This window comes from Bos indicus, chromosome 22, assembly GCF_029378745.1.
Source record: "Bos indicus isolate NIAB-ARS_2022 breed Sahiwal x Tharparkar chromosome 22, NIAB-ARS_B.indTharparkar_mat_pri_1.0, whole genome shotgun sequence".
NCBI classification, from domain to species: Eukaryota; Metazoa; Chordata; class Mammalia; order Artiodactyla; family Bovidae; genus Bos; species Bos indicus.
This window is the reverse complement of record NC_091781.1, coordinates 29,539,998-29,554,047: the sequence shown is the minus strand read 5'-3', so window position 1 is coordinate 29,554,047 and position 14,050 is coordinate 29,539,998. Positions and strand designations below refer to the sequence as shown.

The window sequence follows — 14,050 nt, the reverse complement described above, 5'->3', positions numbered from 1 at the left end:
TCCTGGGCTTGCGCTTCCCAATAAAATATCAGCATGTAATTATTTGCCTCAGGCTCTGTTTTCTAGAGAATTTGGGCTAAGACAGCTAGCATCATGATTCCCACAGGAGACCGGGGTTCAAAGTATATTATGTTTGAAGACCTTCTTCCTCAGTAAAAACATTAGGTGAAGCAGGATTAAGTAAGGATTGATAGGCAGACCATGCCTGAGGCTGGCTCTATATAAGAAGCCTTGTGCATGTAGTCCCTCTCTTGGGCTCTTAATATTTAGAAGGTTGGGAAGGTAGAGTCCATTTCCTGAACAATCTGGCTTCCAGGTTAACACAGCTGGCTGTGGCCAACCACACATGAAAGGCCACAGGATGATACAAGCTGTCTCCATGGTAACTACCAGTCCATGGATGGACTATTTTGATGGCCACAAGGAATGGTCTTCTCTGTAGTCTCCCTCTTATTCATTCTCATTGTTCTCTGAACCCCTCTGACTAGCTGAATACTTCCCCATTTTGTCCTAGATTGCTGTGGACCAGGACCCTGAAAGGGAAGGAGTTACGCATGCATCCTTTTTGGTACTGTGATGTAAAACAAGAAACAAATATTTTGGTTTTCCTCCCTGGCTCCTGATCAGAGCTCCTCAAACTTTTGCAATTTCCTAAGTGATAAAGATGCTAGGAACATTGTTCTAATACTTGGTCTTTGTCTCTAGTTCCTGATACAGAGTACCCAAATCCCTTGGAATTTCCGGGGTGCATCTTTTGGTTTTCACAAGGCAACTCTTGATGTGCTCTTAGATAGCTTTTGGATGGGGGCTGATTAACTGGAAACTCCAAGTCATGCTTAGAGGCTTGGAACTTTCAGCTCCATCCCCCATCCTCTGGGGAGGGAAGTAGGGCTGAAGATGGAGTTAATAATCAGTCATGCCTATGTGATAAAGCCTCCAGAAAAATCCCTAAAGGACGAGGTTTGAAGAGCTTCTGAGTTGGTGAACGTTTCACATGCCCAGAGGGTACATAACCTCAACTCAATGGGAACAAAAGATTCTGTGCTTGGGACCCCTCCCAGCCTTTGTCCTGTGTGCCTCTTCATCTGGCTGTTCAGGCTCATCCTTTATCATATTCGTTGTTTATAATAAACTGGTAAATATAAGGCTTTCCCTGAATTCTCTGGGCCATTACAGCAACTTATTGAATATGAGGAAGAGATCATGGAACCCCTGATGTGAAGCCTAGTCAGATGGAAACATGGATACCCTGAGGGCCGATTACTTGCAACTGGCATCTGAGGTGGAAGACAGTCTTATGAGATGGAGCCCTCAATCTATGGGATTTTATGCCATTTTCAAGGAGACAGTGTCAAACTGAATTGAACTGTAAGACACTCAGATGATGATGGAGAATTGGTTGGTGTTGTCCACACATTTGATGTCAGAAGTGTTCAGAAGGGAGAAGAATGGAGTTTTTCTTTTCATCCCCAATTGTATACTAACATATGCAGTTATATTCCAGGACTCACTTAGATCACGAAGTATCAGAATAAGTGCAGCACTTCATGTCTTTCCGCAGATTCTCCAGGACTTCAAAGTTCACTCAGATGGTATCTACAGCGTCAGTGCTGTGCTTCACCTACACAAGGCATGTATTAAACATTTCACAAGAGTGTTTCATTTTGAATCAAACCTTGTTAAATAATTATTACACTCAATTTACAAAGGAAGAAAATGAGGTTGAGAGAGAGAACGAACTTGCCAGAATCTCACAGTTAGCTGAATCAGGCTTTGGATCCAGGACTTTGTAACTGCAAAGCCCATAGTCAGGGGCACTGAGTCCACCTAAATACTGTTGGTTCTTAGTCCATTCATGCCTGAGGCGTCTTCTGTGAGTACCTGTGATTCTGCCTAAGGGACTTCTCTCCCAGAACACGGCTTAGACTGTAAGTGCTAGGGGAAGAGATACTCCTAAGAGCAGCCGTCAGCTAATGATGACTTAGAGGCAGAGGATAAAAACCCATCTCCTCATCCCCTGGGTGGCTTAACTCTAGAGTGTGTTCTACACAGTTCTCTCAAGTCCCAGCAGGACTGAGACCCAGTTGGCCACAGCGATAGGATATTCAGTAACAAATGTGATAGCTTCCTTTTTTCTCTGTCTCATTTCCCCATTTCCCTAGTGGGATCCTCTCCCCGAGAAACACCTTGTACTTAAATCCTTCTCTCAGAGTCTCTTTCAGGGGATGGTGTGTGCGTGTGTGTGTGTGTGTGTGTGTGTGTGTGTGTGTGTGTGTGTAAGATCCGTAAGACAGCCCCTGCGGGAATGTGGTTCCTTCTTCCAGAAGATATCATAATATTCTTAAAGAGAACACACACACATGAAGAAATAGAGAAAAAACCAAGACTATCTCCTGGAGACAGAACTGTACTGAACTGTGTATGAAAGTATCAGGGAGAAAAAAACATCTCTCTACCCTCTTAGGTTTTGTCCTTGGGGGCTTACAAATTAAATAGACAAACGACAGATTAGCAAGAGAAAAGACAGAGCTAATCACGGACAGAGAGAATTCATAGACAAATGTGATTCAATGGTGTGGTTAGAATTTGAGGCTTATATACTATCTTAATAGGGAAAGAGGAGGCAGAGCAGGGCACTGACTGGAAAACAAATGACTTTGCAAAAGGGCAAAGTGGCCATTAGGAGAATAGATGGGATTAGAATAGCTTGTTGTTTTGTGACAATGTCTTTTCCATGTGGTGTGGAAACTTCTGTCTCCAGTAATAAGAATCAAACTTCTCTGGTAGCTCCTGGTGAGGGGACTTTCATGTATTTGGGGGAGACTCTGCTTTTAAGGAAGAAGGAAATTCAGAAACTCAAATGCCTTCCGCTCAAAATAATTTTTATGTCACAGTGGTGTACTGTGGACTCCAAATGATAGGATGAGCCCTGATGGTACAAAGTTAAAGGTGATCATATCTTATTTTGCCTGACCTTTTTGGATCATCTTGATCTTGGATCCTCTCTCTTCTGCCACCACCTAAGAGGGTACAAACAGAACCAGTTCATGGCCTCTGCACCATTCTTTTCCCCTCTCTGAGGTTTCTCCAGAAAAATCATAATCTTCCAGCACACAGGGCTAGCTTTGCACAAAAGCAGAGTTTATTGCAGTATGGGAGGGCTTGTGGTCACCAACGTTTTACCACTGAGATCATCTCAGAAGTTTCAGCTTCAAATCCTCAGTCATCTTAGCTCACGGGGGAGAAACCTTCAATCACCAGGTGTTAATATAGCTGACAGCTCAGGTCTTAAGGCAGGAAACAGTATGTTTTGGGAATGATCCGTCATGTCTCCATGTTTATTCCTCTAAGGTGTTTCTCACATGAGCTCCAAAAACACCCCTCAGGACTCAGATCATAACAATATTGGTGGCATAGGTTCATGCGCCTGACTCACACAAGCTGAATGACTCATTATATAGGCACACCCTCTCCAAATCCCCACGTCCACTGGGATTACCAGCACAAAAATAAATAAAGGGTCTCCTGGCTTGGCTATCCAGCATTCATCCCCTTTCTCAATTTGGGGGGTATATGTGGAAATAAGGAGTTATGTAGTGGGTTAAATGGTGACCCTCTAGAAAAATGTCCACCCAGAACCTGGCAATCATGACTTTCTTTGGAGAACAGGTCTCTGTGAATATAATTCAGCTTGAAGATCAAAATCAGACCACCCTGAGTTTTCTGGGTGAGCCCTAAACTGAAGGACAACTGAAGAAAAGAAGACAGAAGAGGAGATCGTGTGAAAAATAAAAGCTTGAAGTAATGTGCCCACCACCCAAGGAATGGCAGGATCTACAGGAAGCTGGGAGAGGCAGGAAACAGAATCCCCCGCAGGGAGTGCAGCCCTGCTGGCACCTAGATCTCAAACTTCTGCTGCTAGGCAGTGAACTTGATAGATTTCTGTTGTTTCAAGCCACTTTCACTTTTGTGGTCATCAGTTACAGCAGCCACTGGAAATGAATACAAGTTGGTAAACAACTTCTGGCATCAGAAATGAGGGCTCTAACCATAGTTCATTTTCATACTGATACATTATTAAACTAAAGCTTAATGATGCCCTATTTCACAGATAAGGAAACTGAGAAACAAGAGTTTAAGTGACTTTCCCAAGTACAGCTAGCAAGGAAATGGCAGGATTGGGATTCAAATCCAGGCCAGCTGATGCCACGGCTCACTGTTTAAATGACTGTGTTCTCCAGTTCCAAGTGGAATTCAGGCAAAATCTGCAACACCCCTGGCCCACACAACATTAGCTGGAGCAGGGCTCCTCCCCTGCCAGAAGGACTAAGTGTCTGATGTGGCTGAGCTAGCTGGGACTCCAGCTTAGCAGGGTGTGAGGCAGAGTCACAGCTGGTTGGTTCATTCATGGCAGTGAGTGTTAGTGTCCCAGACAGATGCTTCCTGCTAAAATCCATTGTGCATCTTCCTGTTGACTGACCTGCTGGAACTGCCTTCGTTTCTGCCCATTTTGTAATATCCAGTCCTCCAGTCCCCTATATCCTTCTAGATTCCTTTTCATTGAAGCGAGCCAGGGTTCATTTCTGTTGCTTGAAATCAAGAATCTGAGCAGTTTAGGAGAAATGTGGGCACCTGGTGAAACCCATGAAAAGCAGACATCTCAGTGCAATGCCAGCTGGCCCTGTGCCTACTTGGAGGCTAGATTCAGCACTTTGGCAAATGCCTCTGTCCTAAATAAGTCCATTTTACAGCATATTATGTAGACGTTGCTGAGGTTCTCAAAGAAAGTGGGGAAGAATGCTTATAGCTCAGCACAGACAAAACTTCATGAAACTCCTGGAAAAACTTTTCTATTTTCCCCCTGGGAAACTCATAAGGAGATGGGTATCCTGTCTCTCTATGACCCCCCTACCACTCTGCACAGTCCCACCTGGCCCTCAGCTTGCATTCCCTACTTAACAGACTAGTGCACTGAATCTAGCCTTTTAAAAATCAATTCAATGAGCATGTGTTTTTTCCTAACATACTTGGATATTCAAGCTGTGTGGGACCCAGTTTATGGGCCTCCTCATGTATGCTCAGCTCCACCACTCTAAGCTTCATTCTTCAGGCAACCTGAGCCAAAACATCTCCCAGTAAAACAGATGTTTCTTGGATGACCAGGCATATGCTACACTAGAGAAAATAAAACTTTCCTCTCAATATTCTGTCAGTGAAGGGCGCACCTCCATGTGCCAGGCCCCCTGATCCTCGTCCCCACAGCAGTCCCAGTCTCTCTTGGGCATAAAGCAAAGCTTTCACATGGTCTCCATCACACCAGCTCTGGGGTCCAGGACTGCCTTGACCCATGGAGACTCTGGCTCCGCTCACTATGTCTGAGCCCACAAGTAGCAGCACACTTTAGGGTGTGGAATTTGACTTCCTCAGCAGCTACCTGGAGGGGATAACACAACCCAGAAACACAGTAAGTCAATGCCCTGCAGGGCTCTCACTGACCAATGAGAGACACGGATGTGAAGGAGCCAGCATTCAAATTCCTGTACACGGCTCTCCTGACGGACTGCTCCAAAGACCAAGGATCCTACACCGCCTATCCGTGGTGCCACCACGTGACCACCACGCTAGGTTTCCTTGTGACCCTGTGGCTGGCTCAGCCCTGCAGACCTGTACTTACTTTCCCTCCTTCTCTGTTTTATTTTTTTCCCCTCACTCTTGTGACCTGGGATTGCATTCTCCAGTAAGTACTGTCAGATACACCTGGTCTCAGGCTCTATTTTCTATGGAATGAGAACTAAAATATCTCCTAAGAAAAACAGGTCTTTCTTGGGTACCAGGGAAGATTTTGCTCTGGAGAAAATAATAAATATATCACTGTATTATACCAAGGAAGGGGCCCATATCTATATGCCTGAAACCTTGAAGAACTTCTGAAAAATGCAATAATACAAGAGCAGATTCAAAGACTGACTTGATCCAAAAGCAAAGAAATAATGGAGTTGGAAATAAAGGCAAAGAGTCTTCTGAATGAAGTCTGATCACGATCACCACTGTCAACATTGTCGTCACCATCATCATCACCATGACTATCACTGTTATCCTCATCATCAGCACCATGACCACCACTATTCCCATCATCATGGCTATCAGAGCTTACCCTGCACTAGGCACTTTTCCGAGCACCATTTGTCAAGGCTCAAGACATACCCAGGAGGCCAGTATTATTATTCCCATCTAATAGAAGAAAAAACGGAGGTTTGGAGCTGTTAGTGAATTACCCAAAATTATACAAGTAGGGAGTGGCAGAGTTGGGACCTGAAGGCAGGCAGTTAGCATCAGAGTCCAGGCTGCTAATACTACTGCCCCACATTCTCTTCCCCTCCATGTCCTATCAGTGACTTAGACGTGAACAAACACAACCTCTGAAAGAACACATCCTGACTCCTAATAATTCAAAGAGAGAAATATTCTCAATAAAAAAATGAACAAAAAGAAATTAATATTTGTGGCAGTGGAAAGAGGACCTATCTGAAAAAATAAGCAAATGTCTTCTTATGAAAGATAAACATTTTGAAAACCAGGAAATTTTTATTAATACTTTGAACACAACTCAGGACACACCATATCTATAAAATGAAGGCAGATAGTTATAAAGAAAAAAAATAACTCAGTATCTGATAAAGATTGAATGGAGATGAAAATTATGGGTATCACATTGAAAAAAACAGTATGTCAAAGATATTTCAATAAAGCTGCTACACACACACACACTAGCAGCAGTGTCTTTCCTGGGATACTACAGAAAACTAAAATCAGATAAATATGCTTAAGAACTTCTTAAAACATTCTGAAGACAAGATTAAAAAGGTGCAATGATAGAGAAAAGAAGTATAAACAGTAAAACCATAATATCCAACATGGATATAATAGAACCCCAAGAAGGGACAAACAGATCAGATGGTCTGGAAGTCGAGTTGAGGACCTGAGTTATGCTCTGATCTATACACTACAACTCACCCGCCTCAGAGTAGACACTGTTCTACACCACAGAGTAGGATCCCCGTGAGGTTAGTGCATTGTAAACCCAAGGCTGAACCCCTTAAACTGACCTCCTGGCAGTGAAAGTGAGGTCAATCTAGCAGTGAGAGTCTGTGAACCTTCTGTCTCTGTTCCATGGTAGAAGAAACTTGATTCTCTGGGAGATCTGAGGTATACTCCAAGGATACCCAAGATCCTATATAAGGAAGATGGTCCTCACAGACCCAGGAATACACATTTCTGGCTTCTCTCTTCCTTGCCTGTCTTTCGGCAAACTGACTGCTAAAAAAGACTCTTCTCCACTTCCAAGTTTCCCTCAATGACATCAGTGCTAAATCTCTTAGATACTGTGCTGAATTAGCCAGATTACTTTAAATATGGTAATATGAAAATGAGAGTTTATGGCTCACTTACAATTATACTTAAGCTTGTAAAGAATATGGCCTTGGGATCAGTCAGACCTGGGTTTGAGTCCTGGCTCTGTGTGACCTTTGCTAAGTGACTCGACATCTCTGAAGGTCAGGTTTCCTCATCTTGATAAGGAAACAGTAATACAGCAGCATAGTGTTTCTCAAACTCTAGTGTACCCAGAAAGCAGACGGTGACTGAGTGCTGGGCCGGTGTCTGCAATTCTGACAAGCTCCCAGGTCCTGCTACTGCTGCTCTAGAGCACAGGAGTTGGCAGTCTGTGGCCTTCACCCCAATGTTGTTCAACTCACAGGCTAAGGGTGATTTTCACATTTTTAAAGTGTCATCAAACAATCAAAAAAGAATATGTGACAAAGACGTACATGGCAAGCAAAGACAGTAAAACATCTATTATCTGGTCCTTTATTTTAAACAAAAGTGGGCTGGATCCTTCTGCTGTAAATGCTGTTGCTGGTGCTGCCCCAACCCTTGTACCTTTGCCCATCTGAGTTCACCAACAGCTACAGGCAAAGGATTTTCCCTGCATGCTCACCTCTTCCCACCTCAAGTACCTGAGCTCACTCTTCTCTGCCTGAAGGCCTTTGAAGGCGTCATGAGAGTTTGATTAAGGGTATGGAGGTCTAACTGGAGGTGGAGGAGGATTAATGCCTAGGGGTGACCATAGTCAATAGAGAAGGGAGTCTGACAGATGTTTGGATCTGATATTAGTGGATTCCCAGAACAGCCCCATGTGACTGAGTTTCCATGGTCCACAGCAGGGAGCTGCTTCTTAAGGCATCCTTTATTGGTTTTAACCTTTATCTCACTTTTGACTCTCTGGAGCCAGATCGCACTGATTTATGAGAGCCATGGGTACATCTCCTCCCAGCTCTGTGTTTCATGATATCATCATGGCAACCTGAAATTGGCCCTGGTGGCATATTTACACCACGGAGATCACCCAGTGCTACAAATCAAGTGGTGGTTGTTTTTGTTGGAGAGCTGGTTGATAAACATTTACTAACCTACCACTTCCTCACTTGTTCTTCCTGGAACCTCTGCACAAATAAATCCCTGTCTCCAAGTTCTGATTGCAGGTCAGCTTTAAACAGAACCCAAACTAAGAGAAGTACCTACCTACTTCACCATTTTGGCGTAAGAGAAAAACATTTGAGATCACATTTGAGAATCGCAAGACTTAGTACATGATAGTCAATAAATGTCAGTTTCTTCCTCTCCCCTCCCTTTCCCTTAGCAAAGGGGAGCCCCGCCAGTGTTTCCCAGGGCACCTGCACTGCAAGCTTTCTTGTCAATGGCAGCTCCAGCTCACAGTACCATCTGGGGGTTCTGGGCACGTATCCACACACACACAACCACACACAATGGGTAACAGGAGGTGGCCTGAAACTTTGTCGTCAAGAAGGAAGCATAGCCATTGCAACCACGTGAAACTGAAAACACGTGGGCAAGGCAAGCATGATGGCAGCGGCATGCTTGGCCAACTGTGACTAACATGATGGAAACGATGTCCTTTGTGTGGAGTCTGGGATGTACATGGGGGCTAGGAAGCGGTGGCTCTTTCAGGTGCTGTGCACTAGGGTTGGAACTCCGAGCAGAGAGAGGAAAAGATGAGAGCCAGAGAGGCACAAAGGAGAGACAGACAGACAGAGGGGGAAATGTATGTACAGGAAAAGGGTGGCTTGGAAGAAAGTGTAGGTACCACCCAAAAGCCATTTCCCTTTCCTGCTTAGCAACAGACCCAGTTTTTAGTATAGCCAATGGATCACATTACCAAACTTCCCCTGTAGTTGGGCGTGGCCCTCATTCTGGTGAAAGAACTAAAGAGTGGAAGTTTTCAGTGTGACTTTCAGGAGGGTCCCTTAAAGGATGCTGACTCATCTGAGGCAGTTTCGTCCTCCCCAGTTTTTTCCTGGAATTTGGTTGTGACAGGTGAAGCTCCAGCAGCCCTCTAGGACGGTGAGTTGACCTACAGGATGGAAGCCCGTGCTGAGGACGATGGAGCAGAAAGATAGAAGGAACCTGGCTTCCTGATGACAACGCCGCTAACCCTGGATTGCTACCTCAGTATTTCTTAGCATAGGAGAGAAAATGATTTCTTTCTTGTTTTTGCCACTGACATTTTGAGGGTTTTGTTGGTTACATGTGACTTACCTAAACCAAACTAATTCAGGAGATGGGATGATAAAAGGAGGTGACAGAAATAGGAAAGTAGAAAGAGAAGAGTACATGGAGTAAGGCTCAGACTGCAAAACCAGGTCACAGAAATAAACCTTCGTTTGTTCTGGATTAGCTCCTTAAGCTTTATCGGAAGCTCCTATCCCACAATGGGACAGAAACTTAATTTCTGTCACTTCAGAGTCTGCCCCTTCTTGTGCAGAACTGCCTCTGAGTTTCCCAGAATGAGGTCTGTGTGCAGAATGAGATGCTGTCCTCTCTCCACCTCCACCCTGCCATCTGCTGACTCGCCCCAACACACCTGGTGGAGGTGCTGCCAGCCGCTCTCTCTCCTCCTCAGAGACTGTCAGCCCCACTGTGCTCCAGCCGTGCCCTTCTCTGAATTACGCAGGCCCATGGCATTCTTGGATCCTTGCCATGTCCCTGGATTCTCCCCAGAGTGAGGTACAATCCTCTTTTCAGGTTCTCTGAATCAGCGCAGGGATCCTGCCGTTTCTCCACTCCTCTCTGGTGGGGAGGTCAGCAATGCCCACCACCTGAGCCTCCTTCTCTTTCTCTCTAGTTCTCACACGTCCAGGCTGTAGGGACTTTAGAAGCAGCAGTGCAGACCAAACAAACAAGACAAGCTCTCTCTTTTACTTTCTATAATGCTCAATTTTAAAATATGTATGGCTTTTGAAACACAAATGCCTTAGAAAATTACCTGCCTTGTCCTCCACATAACCTTTCTCTGAGACAAGAAAAAAAAAACAAACGAACAAGAGGTGGCTGTGCTGTCCAAAGTGGGGAGAAGGGTGGGAAGTCTTAGGAAAGACTACAGAGCAGCAACATTAGTTTATATCTCAAAATACCTTACTGCCTAGAGAAAATGGGGAAAAGAGGCCAGGAAGAAAGTGGAACAGCCCAAGAGTCACTCTTGCAGCAGGTCTGTGTGGCAAATGGCAGTGGGATGTGATGAAGAACCCAGGGTGGTACTGTCAGTAACCAACCCCAGATGGGGGGCTCATGGGGCCGCTTTGCCTTCCCTCGATGCCGAAACCCACAGCAGAGACTTCATCACTCTACATGGGAGGAGCTGACCCCAAGCTCTGCTTCAGGCAATGGGGAAAGGAGCACACTTTCAAGGATGCTCAGAGAATAAGGGGAATCTGGGCTCCCCGAATGGAGAAGGCAATGGCACCCCACTCCAGTACTCCTGCCTGGAGAATCCCATGGAGGAAGGAGCCTGGTGGGCTGCAGTCCATGGGGTCGCAAAGAGTCAGACACGACTGAGCAACTTCACTTTCACTTTTCACTTTCATGCACCGGAGAAGGAAATGGCAACCCACTTCAATGTTCTTGCCTGGAGAATCCCAGGGACGGGGGAGCCTGGTGGGCTGCCGTCTATGGGGTCGCACAGAGTCGGACACGACTGAAGTGACTTAGCAGCAGCAGCAGGGCTCCCCGAAAAAGGCGGTCATGGCCAGATGTTCTAGACCCTCTAACTAGGCAAGGGCTCCCATCTAGGGAGCATGGCTCACTCAGGAGAGGAACACTCCCTTGTGGGTGGAGTAACTTTCTCTTGATACTCTGGAGTTAAGGAAGCCAGCATTTGGCCAACATCAAAGTAAGTGATGTCTGATGACTTCAGGAACCATCAACCACTGCTGAAACACCTAGGTAACAGTTTGCTGATGGAGACCTATTCACCTAATCTCATATTATGGTTTTCATGTGGTCTCCCAAGTCTCCTTCCACAGAATGTGTCTTATCAGTACATATACAGAGGAAAATGGTCATTGAAGGTGGAGAAACCTGGTAGACTCCCCCTAAATCAAGGCTGGCAAATTTAATTTCACCAATTATGGGACAAATGGACACTGTGTGCCTTCTGATGGGATGCACCGAGAAAAACCACACCACTTTTGTGACGTTTGTGCCAAAAATATACAACCTGAATCTAATCGTGAGGCAACATCAGACAAAGCCAAATGGAGGGATTTTCCACAAACATAATATGAGTCTGTTTCCCTGAGAAAAGTCAAGATCATGAGAGTTAAGGGAACTCTAAGGAACGGAAGAGGCCCGAAGGCATGACATTCAAAAGCAATGTGGGATCTTGGATTTGATCCGAGACCAGAGAGGGATGAAGGTTTATGAAGGACAATATTGAGGGGGTCTGGATGCCATGGGGCATACATCTCAATGTTAATTTTCTGATTGTGGAAATTGTATCATCTATTTATACAGAGGCAGTTCTTAGGAAATAAACACTAAAGCATTTATGGATAAAGGAACATTCCTTCCTTTTCTCTCTTTCTCCTATTCTTCCTTCTCCTTCCCTCTAGTCCCCTTCCCTTTTCCCTCCCTCCTCCTTCCTGCCTTCTCCTCTCTCCATTGCTCACCCATCTCCCTTCCTCCTCCCCCTCTCTCTTCCTTCTCCACCTCCCCTCCAACCAACCTCTGAAGCAAATGTAGTAAAATGCTCATCAGTGGGGAATCTGGGTGAAGGAGATATATATGTATATATACACATACATCCATACATATATACGCATATATGTGTGTGTGTGTGTGTGTATGCATTATTCCTATAGATTTTCCATAAATCTGAATTCATTTCAAAATAAAAAGTTACCTCAGGCCCCACCCAAAAAAGATCTGAGGAGCAAGTGGACCGCCAAGGGAGGAACCCTGAGTGCTCCCTACAGGTCAATGGCCAGACCTGAAAGGGGTTTTAAGGGTATAAAGTCTGACCCTTTTCCTTCTCCTCTAAAACCCTGAGATGCCACAGATGGGCAGCTACTTAGCTTTGTAGAATCCCCAGACCAGGTCTTAGCCCTGTGCGTCTTGCCTTCCTGCATTGAATCCCAACCTTCATGGCTGAGAGAACTTGGGCTCCTTACCCTTTCAAGCCTCCAGTTTTCTCACCTGGCAAGTGAAAGGCTAGGAAGACTGCATGAGGAGAAAAATGGTATGCATAGGACTTAGCATGGGACTGGCTTGCTAAGCACTCCATCAATGTCAACTGTTACTACTGGTTTTGTTGTTATTATTTGACTCACTGGCCTGGATTTACAAGGCAGGAAATGGACCTAGGGTAGCTGTCAGAATGCTGCCAGCTTCCAGAGAAAGAAAACATAAGGGAAAGGTTTTTTTTAAATAAAGAAAAGATATAATCTCCTGTAACAGGAAGTCTGGTTGTGAGATAGCTCCCGGGAGCTGGGGTTCATCAAATGACTGGATGATGTCATCAGGATACAGATCTTTTCCCACTAGCTACTCTGCCAGTCTCTGCTCAGCCTTGGGATGGGTCCTCTCAGTATCTCAGGATCCCTTTCACATAATATGTAAATAAAATGCATCATATGTAAACAAGAAGACAGGAAAAGAAAGGGCCTCTTTTTGTCTCATTTTTTAAGTTTGAGAGAGAAATTCCTAGAGTCTCATCAGATATCCTCTCATATCTCTGTTCAGAATAAACAGATAAACTCTATTCACATGTAAAATCAACCTTATCAGAGGAGTATCAAATTAGCATGTATGTAAGTAAGAATTACATTGATTGAAAGTAATGGACAATCTCATATAACTGTGACATTATATAGAAGTCGACTTTCACATTTGGAGCCTGGCTACTCTGCCCAGAATTCTCTGGCACCTCTAGCCTCAGGAACCTGGGCTTTTTCTCATCTTATGGTACTCTGTGCATGTTTCAATTCCAGTTGCTTCATAGCCCAAGATGGCTGCACCAGCATACCCCAAGATGGCTGCATCAGCTCCAGTCCTCTAGTCCTCATTCCAGCACAGAAGAAGGCAAAAAGGGAGTAGAAAGACAAAATCCCTTTCTATAAAGGATGCTTACTTCTAGAAACAGTACACATCACATCAACTTAATTCCATTGGGCAAAACTCAGTCACATGGCCTTATTTAGCTGTAACAGAGTCTGTGAAACATCTTAGCTCTGCACTGCTATCAGATCAGATCAGATCAGATCAGTCGCTCAGTCATGTCCGACTCTTTGTGACCCCGTGAATCGCAGCACACCAGGCCTCCCTGTCCATCACCAACTCCCGGAGTTCACTGAGACTCACGACCATCAAGTCAGTGATGCCATCCAGCCATCTCAGCCTCTGTCGTCCCCTTCTGCTCCTGCCCCCAATCCCTCCCAGCATCAGAGTCTTTTCCAATGAGTCAGCTCTTCGCATGAGGTGGCCAAAGTACTGGAGTTTCAGCTTTAGCATCATTTCTTCCAAAGAAATCCCAGGGCTGATCTCCTTCAGAATGGACTGGTTGGATCTCCTTGCAGTCCAAGGGACTCTCAAGAGTCTTCTCCAACACCATAGTTCAAAAGCATCAATTCTTCAGCGCTCAGCCTTCTTCACAGTCCAACTCTCACATCCATACATGACCACAGGAAAAACCATAGCC

At 45.0% G+C, this 14,050-nt stretch overlaps 1 long non-coding RNA gene across 1 annotated transcript in view; it reads right to left on the bottom strand.

Moving 5' to 3' along the window:
- LOC139178684 (uncharacterized) overlaps nt 1-14,050 on the bottom strand; it is a 358,504-nt gene that overhangs the window by 162,742 nt on the left and 181,712 nt on the right. The window contains exons 7-8 of the long non-coding RNA XR_011563122.1: nt 2,975-3,020; nt 1,512-1,621 (exon numbers count right to left, since the gene is read on the bottom strand). This is a non-coding gene — a long non-coding RNA (uncharacterized lncRNA). The remainder of the gene's footprint in view (nt 1-1,511; nt 1,622-2,974; nt 3,021-14,050) is intronic.